At 56.6% G+C, this 15,155-nt stretch overlaps 1 protein-coding gene across 4 annotated transcripts in view; it reads left to right on the forward strand.

Annotated features, from left to right (window-relative positions):
* Window positions 1–15,155, forward strand: part of DGKZ (diacylglycerol kinase zeta) — a 41,913-nt gene that overhangs the window by 14,226 nt on the left and 12,532 nt on the right. The window lies entirely within an intron of this gene.

The raw sequence follows: 15,155 nt of genomic DNA on the forward strand, positions 1-15,155 counted from the left end.
CATCTTCCTTCAAGAGGTTTTTCCTTAAAGCGCATCTCAGACCCCCACAAATGGTTTCACCCTCTTGGAATCTGGGGAGCGGTAAGAATCTCTTCTCTTTTAGCATAGCAAGACAAAAGGCTTGGCTATGATCCAGCCCTGTTCCACCTCATGGATCCTTGCTGGGAACCATCAAGCCCCTCCTGGAAGAGTCCGTATAGGCCCTGCCCTAATCCCAGGACAAATGGGTTTTCCTCTGTCCTTATCCTTCAGATCCTATTGGCCTACGGGGTAGTCAGTCACAAGTGGGAGGCAAATTGACTCCTGTCCCCTCCTGCTCTTCCAGGGCACACCTAGAGAGAGGACTCACTTAGCCCCTGGCCGGGTCCCAGCCGCCTGACCCTGGGCAGGTTGCACAGCCTGTGGATTAACTGGTTTTGCACCTCAGGGGCATCAGAAATTACTTGGCGCTTCACACACCCAGACATAAGGAACCTGGGCCTCCAGAGCCCCTGGGAGCCTGAGCATTGGCTCTGCCACCCCTGCCCTTCCTTAGTGCTCAAAGTCCTTAGTTCCCAGAGGGCATGAAATGCACCTGTGGAACAAGTTTGAGACAATAGGTCCCATTGAGAGGTGATGCTGCATGGCCCCAAGTGAGCCGGGACTTGAAGTCCAGACCAGTAGAGGGTGCCCGCTGGGCTGCCTGAACTGAAGTTTGGGTTGGTTTCTGCAGTGATTGGGCGGCACGTATTGAGGGATGCCTCTTGCAGAGCAAAAACCCCTGTCCGTGGTGCCAGGATGTCTGGGAGCAAAGGGGCCTCTTTGAGTGGTTTGTCCTACTCAGGCTAATACTGGGAGTGGCCCAGGTGCAAGTCAGAGTCCCTGGGTTCCTGCCAGCTGGAGAAGAAAAAGTGACCCCGGTGGCTGAGCTGTGTGTCAGTTTACCCCATTCTGCTGTGCATGCCCCCACCCCCACCCCCGCTGGTAATGTCATGTGTGAGCATGGAGCTGGCGGAGGTCAGGAACTGGAACGGGTCTCTCTCTCACTCTCTATCTTTCTTTGCTGCCACAAACCCGCCTGAGTCTCTGGCTTACAAGTCAGGGGAGGGGATGGGCAACTCTTGTCAATTTCTGTTTGTGCCATACTCCAAAAAGGTCAGATCTCAGGATGTGGAGCCGCCCCAGCTCCCAAAGAGAGCAGGAGAATGGTGTCCTCCCAGGCAAGGATGGAAGAAGGACTGAGTGACCCTAGTCAGAAAGCCTTGGCCCTGGGCAGCTGGAGGTAGGGGAAAGAGAATCAGACCCACCTTCCTCGGCTTCCTGGAGCCCTCTCCAGAATTTACCAGTCATTCCCCTCAAGCAGAGGAGAAGTGAGTGGGCACACTGGCTCTGAGACTTGGCCTGTGCTGGGCTCCAGGAGAAGCAGAGGTCGGGTCCCTATATCCCTGCAAAAGCTAGAGAGAGTTTCAAGGTCCAAAAGCTGATGGGCAACTTGTTCTTGCAGTATTGCTAGAGTGACACAGGGGGGCGACAGCTACCATTGTGGAGAGGGAGGTGGAAGGGGAGATTCTTCCTGGAGCCAGTCCATTTGTACCAAACACCTGCTGTGGGTGGACCCACAGCCACCACCCACTGGCCGGTTACCTGATACCCTGCTTGCCAGGACAGAGCCGGTCAGAAGGAGGCAGAAGGCAGGCCCTTCGGGAGCCTCCACAGCACCTGGCCCAGCCCCTTCCCCGCCCTAAACATTGAGGCCCAGTGATGTGGCCTTGACTGGGCCAAGGTCTCACAGCCAGCTAGGGGTTATCTGGGACCCTAGCACCAGTCCCCTGACTCCAGTATTAGGTCAGTTTGTACCACATCTTAGGACCCCACAGCCTTCCTTGTGTTCCGAGGAATCCTCCCCATCCAGCACATTCCACCCCACCTCCACCTGTCGTCCTCCCTGGCCCCCTCTGCCTCTCCTTCTGATGGCTGCTGCCGCCACCTGTGTAGTTCTCAAAGCCATCACGGGAGACAGCGTGGGTAAGAAGGGGAAGCTGTCACACCTGTGTCTAGGCTTAGCAGCGGCCCTTGTTCCTGGGTGAGATGAGTGGGTGGTGCCAAGCACTCATTTCTTGCTCCCCTGGACTGCTTTCTCTGTTTCCTTTGTGGTGGCCTTGATACCCTTAGGGTACCCCCAGAGTTCTCGGCATGGGACCTGCCTGGCACTCTAGTCAGGGCTGGCAGCCTTGGAAGGTAGTTTTGTGTGGGGAAGAGTAGGCCAGAGCAGTGACCAGGCGACCTCAAGGAACTAGCTACCCATCTGCCCTCTTTCCTTTTTGCCCCCTTCCTCAGCTGAGACACAAGGGACCCAGTCAGGTGGTGGTGAGCGGGTTTGAGTGAGACCAGGGACTCTGTGGCCCAGGGAGAGGAGGGGGGCACTGAGGACACGACCACTCCCGCCCTCCCCCACACTCCCCTGCATCCAGGCATGTCATGTGCGAGCTCATCTTTGTCTGCCAGTTAACAGTTGTTTTCATGTACTCAGAACAATCTCGTAGTTGGTTTTATTCCCATTTTACAGATGAGGAACAAAGGCTCAAGAGGTCAGAGGCCTGGCCTGGGAATCACGCAGCTCCCACTGGATCTTTTCAGAACACAGGCCGTCCTACTTACTAGCACCCTTTTCTTCTGTTTTAGTTTCCCAGGCCCAAACTGGTAGAGCCCAAAAAGGGGCTTGAGTGCTCCGTGAGATGAAGAGATTTTTTTTTTTTTTTTGAGATGAAGAGATTTTTGTCTTGTGTGGGAGTGAAGACCCATGAGACGTCCTGCTCCTGGACCCCAAGAGAGAACTGCCACCAGGATCCCAGCTGCAGGGGGAGCAAGGGTGGGCTAGGGGGACCCTTGGGAATGGGACTACGAGAGAATGAGGGAGAATGGGTTGTGAGCGGGTTGTCCTGGGCTCCCCGGCTGGGTGTGGAGTAGAGGGGCAAGTCTGTGATCTTGTCTTGCTTTCAAAGCACAGGTTGCAGAAGACTCGAGCCATGTGCAAAGGAACCCTTGATATCACCCTGAGGTCACAGGTGGCCTGTGGCCTGTGGCCTGGGGAGAAGTGCTGGGGAGGAGAGCACAGTGCACTGGGCCTCGATTGTACTCAGCGCCTCACAGTGAGAGGTCTGAAGAGAGAGGAAGGGCCCCAGAACCCTCTCCCTCCCTTTCAAAGACCTCCTCCCCCTTGCTCCTGGCAGAGCGCCAGACCAGAGCTCCCACGTAGAGGCCTCTCCCCTGCCAGGGCTGAGCCCAATCTCAGCACATGCCAAAATAGCTGTCTGGGAGCCCGGGCCTGCGCCGCCCACGCCCCAGCATCAGCATCTCGCGGGTTAACAGCTTGCCTGGCTCTCCGCCCCCCCTTCCCCAGCTTGCTGACATTTTACTAAGGCGGGGGCGGTTGTGAAAGGGAGCAAGCTGGTTCCTGCTCCCCAGCCCACACAGACACCCCACTGACACAACCTGCCACCCGCTCACCCCCACTCTGGAAGGCATCCTTTGAGGGGAGACCTTCCAGCCCCACAGACACGGGGTTCCTACTACGAGACAGTGTAAGGAACACAGTTGGGGTTCCATGCCGCTGCTGAAACCCATCCTTGGAAGATGCAGGGCAACCCCAGGGAGCCGTTCTCCCTCGGGGGCTGGGGAGAGCGTTTTTAAAGAGTTATTTTAAAAATCTTTTAAAAACCACAAAATATTTTACAATTAGAAAAGTGTACAGAATCATGAAACACCCACCACTTCGGTCAAATCTTACCGTTGTGCCGTATCTGCTTTAGATGGAGGTAGAGGCCCCATGTGTCCCTCCTCAGAGGAAACCGCAATCCTGTGTTTTGGTGTTTGTATTCTCAGGCCTTTTAAAAAATGTTTCCTACATAGGTGTCTGTCTGTAGCAGCAGGTAGTACTGTTCTGTGTGGTTCTGCACTGGATTTAAATGACATGCTGTACCTATTCGGAATTCAGGGTTTTTTCCTCCATATCATTGTGGAGATTTAGGCGTCTTGAGACCTGAGCTCTGGTGTGCCCATTTGGGCTGCAGTGTACTAATCCTTTCCGAAACTGTCAGACAGCCTGTTTGCCCAGTACCCTGCTGATGGACAGTCCGGGCGCAGGCGGGGTCTTTGCCATGGAAGCAGTACTTCAGGGCCTGTTCCAGTCCACAGCTCCTCGTGTGTTCGGGCCGCTGGTGCTTGGTGACGTGGTGTATCTTCCCTCTAGACAGCCATTGTCAAGCGTGCTCCAGGGTGGCTGTCCTAATGTTTAGGCCTCTGGAGTTAATTTCCTGTCTTGAAAGTTTTGGTCAACTGAGGAATGGGTTGCCATGAACAAACTTTCCAGCACCCGTGAGCAAGACAGGGAGGTGTTAACCCCAGGTATCAGGTGAGGAAATCGAGGCTCAGCTACTTGAGGTCCTGTAGCTGGTCAGAGATGGAACCCCTCTGGACCTTTGGGTCCATATCCTTGCAAAAGCTCTTTGTCTCCTGCAACTTCTCCAAGAGGTTTTAGGCACAGTGTCTGCCTCAAAGGCAGGAAAAGGCCCTGTGAGTGGTGCATGGAGGCAGGGCTGGGGAGCCGTGGGGGAGGGGTTGACAGCTGATTCTGAGAAGATCTAGGGGATGGAGGAGGGAGCAACATGGACAGAAAGCTCAGAAAGGGAGTTAAATTTTTTTTTTTTAAGATTTGTATTTTATTTATTTGACAGACAGAGATCACAAGTAGGCAGAGAGGCAGAGAGAAGGAGGGGAAGCAGGCTCCCTGCTGAACAGAGAGCCCCATGCAGGGCTCATCCCAGGACCTTGGATCATGACCTGAGCTGAAGGCAGAGGCCTTAAACCACTGAGCTACCCAGGCGCCCCGGGAGTTAAATTTTGAATGAGGGATGATGGTATGTGCTGCTCCAAGCAGATGGGGAATGGGAGCCTGTTGCAGTTACAGGAGAAGGCAACAAGAGGTCTCAGCCACAGCCACAAGGGAAGAAGGACCTGGGGGCCAGCAGGGTGTTGGGAGACACGGAGAGATATGGGCAACCCCGTCAGGGATCAGTTTCAGTGTGTGCCTCTGAGACACAAGAGCGCAGCCCAAACCAGCAACTTGTCCCCCCAGTGCCGGCGGGAAGGCCTCGGGAGCTGGCCAGCCTCTGGGTCAGTGTGCCCGAAGCACTGTGCTCTCAGTTTCATCCAGGCAGCAGAGCCTGGACCATTCACTTTTTCCTCCATTCACTCTTTGGTCCTCGTCCGGCACTTCTAGACCCTGGGGATGCAATTACAGGCAGTTCCTGGTCTCCAGGGGCCCACAGTCTGGTGGGGGATACAGGCTTGCAAACTAGTGCTAATGGCTGAGAATAACAGAGAGAGGGCCCAAGCGTGGGAGCAGCTCACCACCCTGCCCCCCATCCCCCCGGGAGAGGGGGCTGGGAGGAACTTTCCAGCAGAGCCAGTGTCTGAGCCAACTCTGAAAAGACAAGAAGAAGAAGTTGAGAGAGGTCACTAAGCACAATATGGGAATGGCGTTCCAGATAGACTACTGGGTGCCAGAGGCCAAGCACAGAGAACCCCTTCCAGAGGTGGGGAGTGAGGGGTTTGGAGCATGGACCTAGAGCAGACTCCTGGGCTGGAACCCCAGCTCTGCCACTTCCTAGCTGTATGGCCACAGGCAAGTTATTTAATCTCTTTGTTCCTCAGTTTCCTCACCTATAAAATGGGGATAATGCTGCTACTAATTTTAATGAGGTTCAATGAGTTTAAATTTGTAAAATGCTTAGAACAGTGCCTGGCACAAAGCGCGTTATGTGTCTGTCAAATAAAATGTAAGAAAGTACGGAAGAGGAGAGGCCAGTTGTGTCCAGGCCAAGGGCTTTGCGTTGTGCTCACCTGACACTGGAAGGCCAGTTGGGTCAGCGGGCGCTCTGGAACTACCTGTGGTGCCAGTGGCAGGATGGCTTGGAGGGGAGGCCCCAAAGGAATGAGCCTGTCATTCCACAGACATTTCTCCCAGGCTTTGCAGGAGCCAGACCATGAGACAGGGACTCGGGACACCAAGGAGCTCAGAGCAGGGGCTTGGCCCCAGCCCCAGCCCCCAAGCATCTGAGTCACCCTTCCTCTCCCCTCCTTGCCCACAACCCTCATGTTGCCACGTCCCGCTGTCCAGGCTTCACAAGGAAAGCCATGGAGAGCGGGAGTGGGCAGTGGCACCCAGCCCAGACAGGGGTCTCTGCTGGTCACTCTTCGGGTCCTCTGGAGAGGAGAGGAAGGCTGTTGCCATCCCCTTGTGCCCAACAAAGAGAAGTGGCCTGGGCCGGCCTGGGCCTTGTGGTCAGCCCTTGGGTGCGGTACCCGAGGCAGAGGAAGCCCTTTTCTTCCCTCATGGCTCTCGCCCCTCCCCCACGGAATTCCCTTTTCCTTCCTCCTGAGCCTATCCGTGGTAAACACTGGACTCCCTGCCAGGCGCTGTGCTGGCCAGGCCTGGACAACGCACAGCCCCTGGGCCCTGGCCCCCAGCAGCTTGTGGCATGGTGGCCAGTGGGGTTGGGAGAGAAACAAGGCATATGGATTTGAAAGAATGAGGGCTCCAGGGGTCCAGAGGCAGAGAAGAAGCCGAATAATTAGTGTGAGGTGACCGGTGGGAGTGGTGCGTTCTTGGGCAGCTGTGAGCAGGGGGGAAGGGGCCGGTATTCCAGGCAGAAGGTGGGCTGTGCGCGGCCAGAGTGCAGGACAGAGGAGAGGATGGCTGGGTTAGAACCTGGTTTTTGTCAGCATAGGAGGCTGAGTTATTGCCGCACGGAAACCACATTTGCCAGGCCGGAGGATTTGGAGTTCCTTCTGAACTAGTGGTTCCCAAAGTCCTGGGGGTGCCCTCGACCCTTGCAGAGGGTTGGCGCTGTCAACACTATTTGCACTTTCAGAGTGCAATTGTACTTTCAGAGCTGCCCTGGCTCATGCCCTTTTCACCACGTTAACAGTCGTACCCACGCCGCAGAGGCAAGGGTGGAGTGAAACAGCTTGGAACTTGGGCACAAACCGAGGCAGTGGCCCCAACGTAGACTGGAAGCCGTTGTATGCCTCCCGCTCACGACAGCAAGATGCAACAAAAAGTATTAACTTCACAAAGTCCAGATCCTCGAGTCTACCTCTTTCCACATATTCTGTGTGGAGGAGGCAGTTTTGCTGCAATCCGGACTGTGACGGTTGTCTTGAAAAGCAGGTTTGGGTTTTTTTTAAGATTTTTTTAAAAATTTATTTGACGGGCAGAGATCACAAGTAAGCAGAGAGGCAGGCAGAGAGAGGGGGAAGCAGGCTCCCTGCTGAGCAGAGAGCCAATGCGGCCTCGGCCTCGATCCCAGGTGAACGTGACCTGGGTGATCGTGACCTGAGCCGAAGGCAGAGGCTTTAACCCACTGAGCCACCCAGGCACCCCTTGAAAAGCAGCTTTGTAGCTGAGTTGCAAGCTGTGCGAGTTAACGTGTTTTAAGGAATACTATTTTAACATGAAAGAACACCTGACAGACAGAAGTCTTCAGACTTGGGTATCTGGCAGACATTTTCTCAGAAATGAATGAAGTGAGCTTGCCACTTCAAAACCAGTATCAGTATTTGTTGCTAATGGTAAACTTTGAGCCTTCGAAAAGCAAAAACTAGAATTTTAGAAACCTTGTATCCACTGTCTAGGGCCTGACAGCTTCCCAGGACTTTACGGACTTTTCTGACGAGACCAGTGGTGATGTTAGCAAGTGTGAATTCTTGATTTTGTATAAGGAAATGTGTCAACATTTGGCAGATCTGCATACGTTATTCACTAAAATATATTTTCCAATGCTCGATGTTACAGAATTCAGAATACAAGAGTGAAAAGTTCATTGATGGGGCGCCTGGGTGGCTCAGTGGGTTAAAGCCTCTGCCTTCAGCTCAGGTCATGATCTCAGGGTCCTGGGATGGACCAGAGAGCATCGGGCTCTCTGCTCAGTAGGGAGCCTGCTTCCCTTCCTCTCTCTCTGCCTGCCTCTCTGCCTACTTGTGATCTCTGTCTGTCAAATGAATAGATAAAATCTTTTTTTTAAAAAAAAAAAAAAGTTCATTGATACGGTTTCAGACTCCACATAGCCACTAACCTTTAAGAAACGACCACTTGTCATACTGTGAGATAGTGGCAAAGAAGGACATCCATCACTGCCTGAAAAGCCCATTAAAATACTTCTCTTCTAATGACATGTCAGAGGGAGGCAGAATTTTCTTCACATGCTCTACCAAAACGTATCACAACAGACTGGCTGCAGAGGCAGTTGGGGAATCCAGCTGTTTTCTATTAAACCAGAAATTAAAGAGATTTGCAAAAATTAAAACAATGACACTTCTCTAGCTAATTTTTTTTTTTTAGGAAAATACAGTTTGTGTTTTAAAAGAAAAGTATGTGTTATTTATGTTAACACATAATGAGCTTATTGGGGGGTTTTGGTTTTGTTTTAAGATTTTATTTAGTTATTTGAGAGAGAAGCACACAGAGAGAACACAAGCAGGGGGACAGGGAGAAGCAGGCTCCCCGCTGAGCAGGGAACCCGACAGGAGGCACGATCCCAGGACCTTGTGATCCTGACCTGACCCAAAGGCAGGCACTTAACAGACTGAGGTACCCAGGAGTTTATTGCTTTTAGATGAGTCCATATATTTTAAATCTCTCAGTTTTAATTTCTTTTTATTTTATTTATTTGACAGAGAGACAGCGAGAACAGGAGCACAAACAGAGGGAGTGGGAGTGGGAGAAGTAGGCTTCCGCTGAGCAGGGAGCCCGATGGGGGTCCATCCTGACCTGAGCCAAGGCAGAAAGCAGCTTCTTAACAACTGAGCCACCCAGGCGCCCCCTCAGTTTTAATTACTAATACGGTAAATAGCAGTAGCTCTAACCCCTGTAAACAAAATCTTTTGGGGATCCTCAGTAATTTTAAAGAGTTTCAAGGGGTGGTGGACGTTTGAGGGCTGCCACTCTCGACCCTAGAGAGCCAGGAGTGTAAGCTGGAGAGGGGTGGCATTCTGGACAGCGTGAGTGTGACATGGGCTGGCCTCTCCGGGACACGAGCAGGGCAGCTCTGGCAGGCCCCCTTGGCAGGGCCGGGAGACCCGGGTTGGACAGCCCCAGCTTAGCCACTTCTGAGCTCGGACAGCCCCGGGCCTCCGGCAACCTCAGGTGGCCCTGTTGATTTAGCTGGGACCATAATGCCACCCGCACGGGAGAATCATAAGCGTCCTGTCTGATAATGCTTGTGAAAACATGCTTTGTAAGTTGTGAAAGCCTCGACACATATATGTTTTTGTGGTTATTCTGATGGGCGCCAGTGATTAGCTGTCTCATACGCTTGCTCCAGACCCCAGAACACCTATCCAGTGGGTACGAGAGGACATACGGTGGCCAGAGGGGGCACGACCCACCCCCCACTTCTGCTTCCCCAAACCTCCAGGAGCCAAGGCAGGGGCTGTGTGTGCTCTGCCGGGTGCCAGGTGGAGGGGAGGCCGATGGGCTATTGCTCAGTCTGGCTCTGGGAACTTTGGGAAGAGAAGCCAGGAGGCAGGACTGATATGTGTGTGCCCGCCCGCCCACCGGCCGCCTGCTTGCTGCAGGGCCTGGAGCCACCGCTGGGAGAGGAAGTGCAGTTGGTTACCAATGGGGTTATTTTCATAACGGCTGCTCAGGCAGGGGGGAGGAGGGTGGCGAGGGGGAGGGGGCAGAGCAGCAGCCACAGCGCTGGCTCTCCAAACTAGGACTTGCTCAGCCAGAGGCCAGCAGCCTGGAGCTGAAGCCAGAGCTGGGGCTCGCCTGCCCAAGGGACCCCCAGGGCCCCACCCGCTCGGCCACCTCCTGCCTGCCACCCTGCCTTCTAGATCAGGTCAAAGGGGACTCCTCCCCATCCCTCCTCCCCAACCCTTCCTTGCCTTCTGCTTCCTCCTTCCTGTATCTGTCAGGGTGGGTCCGGGGAGGAAGGGATCTGGGTGGGTCCATGCACCACCATTCCTGGATGAGGCTCTGAAGCTGACGGAAAAGGGAAGGGAAGGGAAAGGAAAGGGTGGGCTGGGCTCCTGCGCCCACCAGACCCTGTGGAGGTAAACATTACGGCCTGCTTGCTGCCCTTCTTGTGCAGCGCTGGCCCACCTGATCCCCGCTGTGTGGTTTTGTTTTGTTTTGTTTTGGTGCGAGCAGGCTCCTCTCAGCAAGTAAAGACCTTCGGAGAGGGAGACCCTATCTCAGCAGCCTCCAGGCTGCGCTCCCTTCCCACTGTCCCCACCTCCTTCCCTCTGACCTTCGGGCTGTGGGAGCAGAGCAGCCAGAGGTGGCTTCTGACCAGTATCCCCCTGGGGAGGCCACTCCAGGCCCTTGCTCTGGGGCTGCTGGAAATGGGACCATTGTGTGCCATTCCCAGCCTTCCCTGAGGGGAGGAGCCTGAGGGAGTGAGAACCCCGGCTGCATCCCACGGGGTATCCTGTGTGAGCACCTCTGGGGTCCGGGCCTGGTGCAAGGGGCAGAGGGCATCTCACAGCTGAGCAGATCCCCAGGTGACTCTGGCTGTCAGGCTCTATTCTTCATGTGGTGGGTGGTGACCACCCTGGGTTCCCCTACTTCCCTTTATGGGTTCCCACTTTGGCCACGGGCAGAGACAAACCCCAGGAGATGGCATGATCCACAGGCCCTCGTGTCTGCTGCCGGTGTAGGCCCTGCCCTCTGCCGGGTATCACCAGGTACTTTATCAGAACCTCCCTTACGCCAGCCTTCGGAACTGGGTTGGTACCCCCATTTTGCAGAGGAGAAAGTTGAGGGTCAGAAAGGTTAGTTGATCCATGGCCGGGAAAGCAATGGCAGATTAGTATTCCAAAGCCCTTGGACTTTTCCACTTGAGACTAACATAGGGTATGAGAGAGTCTGGGCTGGGAGGTAGGGAGTCTGGTTCTTTCTAGCCAGTAGCCAGCGAAGCTAGGGCACGCATGTCTGCTCACCCCCTGGCAGGTGCCTGTAGACATACTGGGGGCTGTTCATCCAGGTCACATGGCCAGATGCCACCATGGGCGTCTCTCCTGTAGCATCCTTTGTCCTCCCTCCCTAGGCTCTCAGCAGCCAGCTGGAGGTTCATGGAGCCTTTGAGTCCTTTCCCATCCTGTCCCCTTTGGGTGTGACAGACTTCTCTCAGGTCCCCCACGAGAAGGCTGGGGGGTAGACGTTGTGCTCGGCTCTTGGTGTCAGAATGCTGTGGGGCCTCCTGCAGTGACCTCCCCACGTAACCCATGGGACGATGGAGATGGGAGAGCACGCTGTGTGAAAATACCACTGCTCAGGGCCGTGCTGTGGGGAAGGGCTGGGACAGGCCTGAGGCCAGCCAGGGCTTCTCATTGGACCTACGAGAAGCCTCAGCAGAGATCGGAAGTCTGGTATCAGGCTGTTGCTGACCAGAGGACAGAGGTTTCTATGGAGACCAGAGGAGCAGGAAGCATGGGGCCTGGGAGGGAGGGGGCACTGGGAACACAGAGGCATGGGTGCCTTGCTGGACAGCTTCTCATAAAAGATCAATTCAGCCAGTCTCACAGCCTCCTTGGACAAACAAGGAAACTGAGGCCGGTGTGGGGACGGTCACCCAACAGTGGCCTGGCCTAGCCTGCCTTGCTCCCCACTCACAGGGACCATGTGGCCAGGCAGCCGATGAGGCCCCAGGACGGTTGCACTTGGGGCTGCCCGGCAGCGTGTGGGCCAGAGCGCCGTGGGAGCGCCTGTCGGTTAACGCCCTGTCATGAGGTGGCCTCCGCCCCCAGCCCCTCTTGTCAGTTTAGGTCTGGGACAGCAGGCAGGGCCCAGACCTCATCGCTGTTCAGAGAGCCCACAGCACCTCCCCCCTACTGACTGTGGCCTTTTGTTTTCTGGGTGACACTAGCATCAGGCGGTGTGTCCGGGTGACTAATCTCCTCCAGGCTGGGCAGCTGTCACAGGGCGGCCTGACCAGACGGCTGGGGAAAGCTGACACCCTGGGGGAACGCTGGCAAGTCAGCGCCCAGGCAGCAGTGGGCAGCCAGGCCTCCGGGCTTCTCTCCCCCGGTGCTGAACAGACTGGAGTCAGGCAGCCCTGGGTTTGGGTCCTGGTCCTGCCGCTGACCGGCCTTGTGACTTGGGCCACATGCTGTGCCTGTCCAGGCCTCACAAGGTTGTGCTGGGGATCAAGTGTGACGGTAAATGAAAGTACTTAGCTCAGGGCTGTTCCATTGTAGGTCTTCTGTCAGTGGGGCTTTTATTGCTCTTATTAGGGCTCCCCCACTCAGCCCCAGCCCTGTAGAGCAAAAGGAAGGAGCCTATTCTCCACCGCCGCTCTGAGGTACAGGCTTTGCCTTCACGCAGACTTGGGTTCCATCACTGGCTCCCCATTGACTCGCTGTGGACTTCAGGCACGTTACCGCCTTGTGCCTCAGTTTCCCATCAGGAACATGGCAGGATTCAGACCTATTCTTCCGCTTCGCTCTGGCTTATAAAATGACACGTGTGTTTGTGAAGGGCTTAGCAGAGTGCCTGGCACCTGGTGAGCTCAATAAACGTTTGCTGTGATGATACTGATTACATTAGGAAGCCCGGAGCTCTCTGCCCACGCCCGTCCTCTTGCCCGCCCAGCTTAACTCCTGCCCTTCTCCCTGTCCCCTGCAGAGGCGGGGGCCTGTAACAGGCTGTCTCCAACCCTGCTTCCCCAGGTGCCCTGCCTCCCCACACCTTGGCTCCGTGTGCCCGTCCCTGAATACCCCCGTACCCATCCAGGGCTTTAGCCTGGCATTGCTCCCCCAGACTCACAGTGTTGTCACACAGTAAAGACTGGGTGAGCGGGCGGTGGGAGAAACAGCCAGTAGACGCACAGCCCGGGCCTGAGTACTCGAGCCTAGCATCCACCCCTGTTTGTCCAAGGCTCGAACCAGCCGTGCCTGACTTTTGCCGGGCCCTCAGCAGGCAGACGTGTTTCCCTTGTCGGGCCTATGCAGGTGTCCCATGACTGTGGCTCAGACCTCTCTGTGGCTGCAAGGGCCCAGGAGACCACCCGATGGCAGGGCACAGGCATCCCTGGGCATTCTGAAGGCATTCCTGTCCTCTTCTCCTACCCAAGCTTACTGGGCTTCCTGCCCTTCCCCCACCATTCAGAAGTGAGGGTGCAGGAATCCAGCAGCCTGTGAAAAAGGGGCAACCAGGAGTAGATGAGCTTGTGAAGGAAGCTGGGCCCGTGTTCAGCACAGGTCAAGGGTGGATGGTTTGTGGAAGGATCGTCCTGTGGGTCCTGCCTCCCTCAGGAGGGAGCTCTGGGCGGAGCATTGGAGCTTCTAGCATTGGGCCGGAAGGGTTTGCAGACCTCACCCGGCAGCTGGTACTTCCACACGAGGAAGATGAGGGAGATGTGTACTAGGCCTCTGCAGCACAGTAAGACAGAGCAGTCTAGAACAGGAAAGTTCTTTCTCGGAGCCCCTCAGAGCTAGAGATGCACAGCCAGAGCCCTTTCCTCTTGGCTCGGGCTTCTCATTGCTCCCCATACAGGGTGCCCCTGCGTGAGGCCTGGGGTGGCTCTCCCCTGGTCTTGAGGGCCTTGGTCCCCAGGGCCTTTGATCCCTAAGTCACATCCTCTCCGTGTCTAGTGCCCTCTCAGCCTGACCCCACGACTTGCGGCTGAGAGAGTCTAGGGGCATAACTGGACTGAATTTCTTTTCAGAGAGCCTCATTTTATTATCATAGCTTAGTTTGTGCCATGTCCTGGGAGGGAACACCTAAACCCGGGCTGCCCTGAGTCGGTAGCCAAACAAAGGCCCAAAGAGAGGGAAAGAAAAGGCTTGTCCTTGGCCCCTCAGTCTGAGGAGGCCAACTGCAACCTGGGACCCAGGACTGCGGGCTTCCAGCTTCCTTTTTTCTTTTCCATCAGCTTCAGGCTAGGGAGCCAAAGGCCAGGGCTTTGTGGTGTATGGTGCCTGGACGGGGAGCCTCATGGGGAGCCGGAAGCCCTTCCCCCATAACTCCTGGGGCGGCATAGGGTATAACTGGGGAGCGTGTTAGTGCTTCCCCCCGTGGTAAAGATGGGCCCCCTGAGGATTCCGTGGTACCCTCAGACACCATGTTGATGGAGGTCAGAGGCCGTGGACCCTCCCCCTTCCTCCCTGTGTCCCTTGTCCACTCAAAGGGCAGAGGCTGTGGCTGGGCTCCTGGGCGCGGGGCAGGCCCCAGCCTGGCACAGCCCCTGATGCTCCCGGTCTCTGCCCCACAGCTGTCCGCCTGCCCCTGCCATGGAGACCTTCTTTAGGACACGCTTCCAGCGGAAGGTGCCTGGCCCTGGGGAGGGCCAGCGGCGGCTCAGCGGCGTGGGGCTGCCCACAGGCAAGGCCCGACGCCGCTCCCCCGCCGGGCAGGCATCCTCCTCACTGGCACAGCGGCGCCGCTCCAGTGTGCAGCTCCAGGGCTGCCTCCTGAGCTGTGGGGGGGGCGCCCGGGTTCCCAGCCGCCGGCGCTCCAGCACCATGCCCCCTGCCTGCAACCCCCGCTTCATCGTGGACGAGGGGCCCACCCTGCAGCCTGCTGCGGCCGGGCCCCAGCTTCTGGGCACACGCCTACTGTTGGCAGGGCTTGTAGGCATGAGCGAGGAGGAAGATGTGGCCGTTGCGGCACCGAGTGCCACCCAGCCAGGCACCAGGAGACTGGGGCCCTCCTCACACCAGGGCACCCTCGCGCCCATGCTTCGCTGCCTGCGCCGGCGCCGGGCCTCCTCCCACCTGCTCCCGGCTGACGCGGTGTATGACCGTGCCCTGTGGGGCCTGCACGGCTACTATCGGCGCCTCAGCCAGCAGCGGTCTCCAGGCCAGCATCTCAGCGCGGGGGGCCGAAGAGCCTCGGGCACCCCCGCTGGTGCGCCGATGCCCGCCTGTGTGCGCCCGCTGTCCCGCAGGCGTCAGGTGGCCCTGCGGCGCAAGTCGGCAGGACCCCAGGCCTGGAGTGCCCTGCTTGCGTAGGTATAGCTGTGGCCGGCAGGGCGAGTGTGCTGACCCCCGAGCGGGCCTGCCTGCAGGAAGGACCTCCAGGCTTGGCCTGGCGCGAGGGCGCCCCTTCTCTGGGGAATAGCTCCAGACAGTGCTTGGAAGCCAGCGCACCCCACAGGGGCTGTGAGGAGGGC

This window comes from Neovison vison, chromosome 7 (genome assembly GCF_020171115.1).
Source record: "Neovison vison isolate M4711 chromosome 7, ASM_NN_V1, whole genome shotgun sequence".
Lineage (NCBI taxonomy): Eukaryota > Metazoa > Chordata > Mammalia > Carnivora > Mustelidae > Neogale > Neogale vison.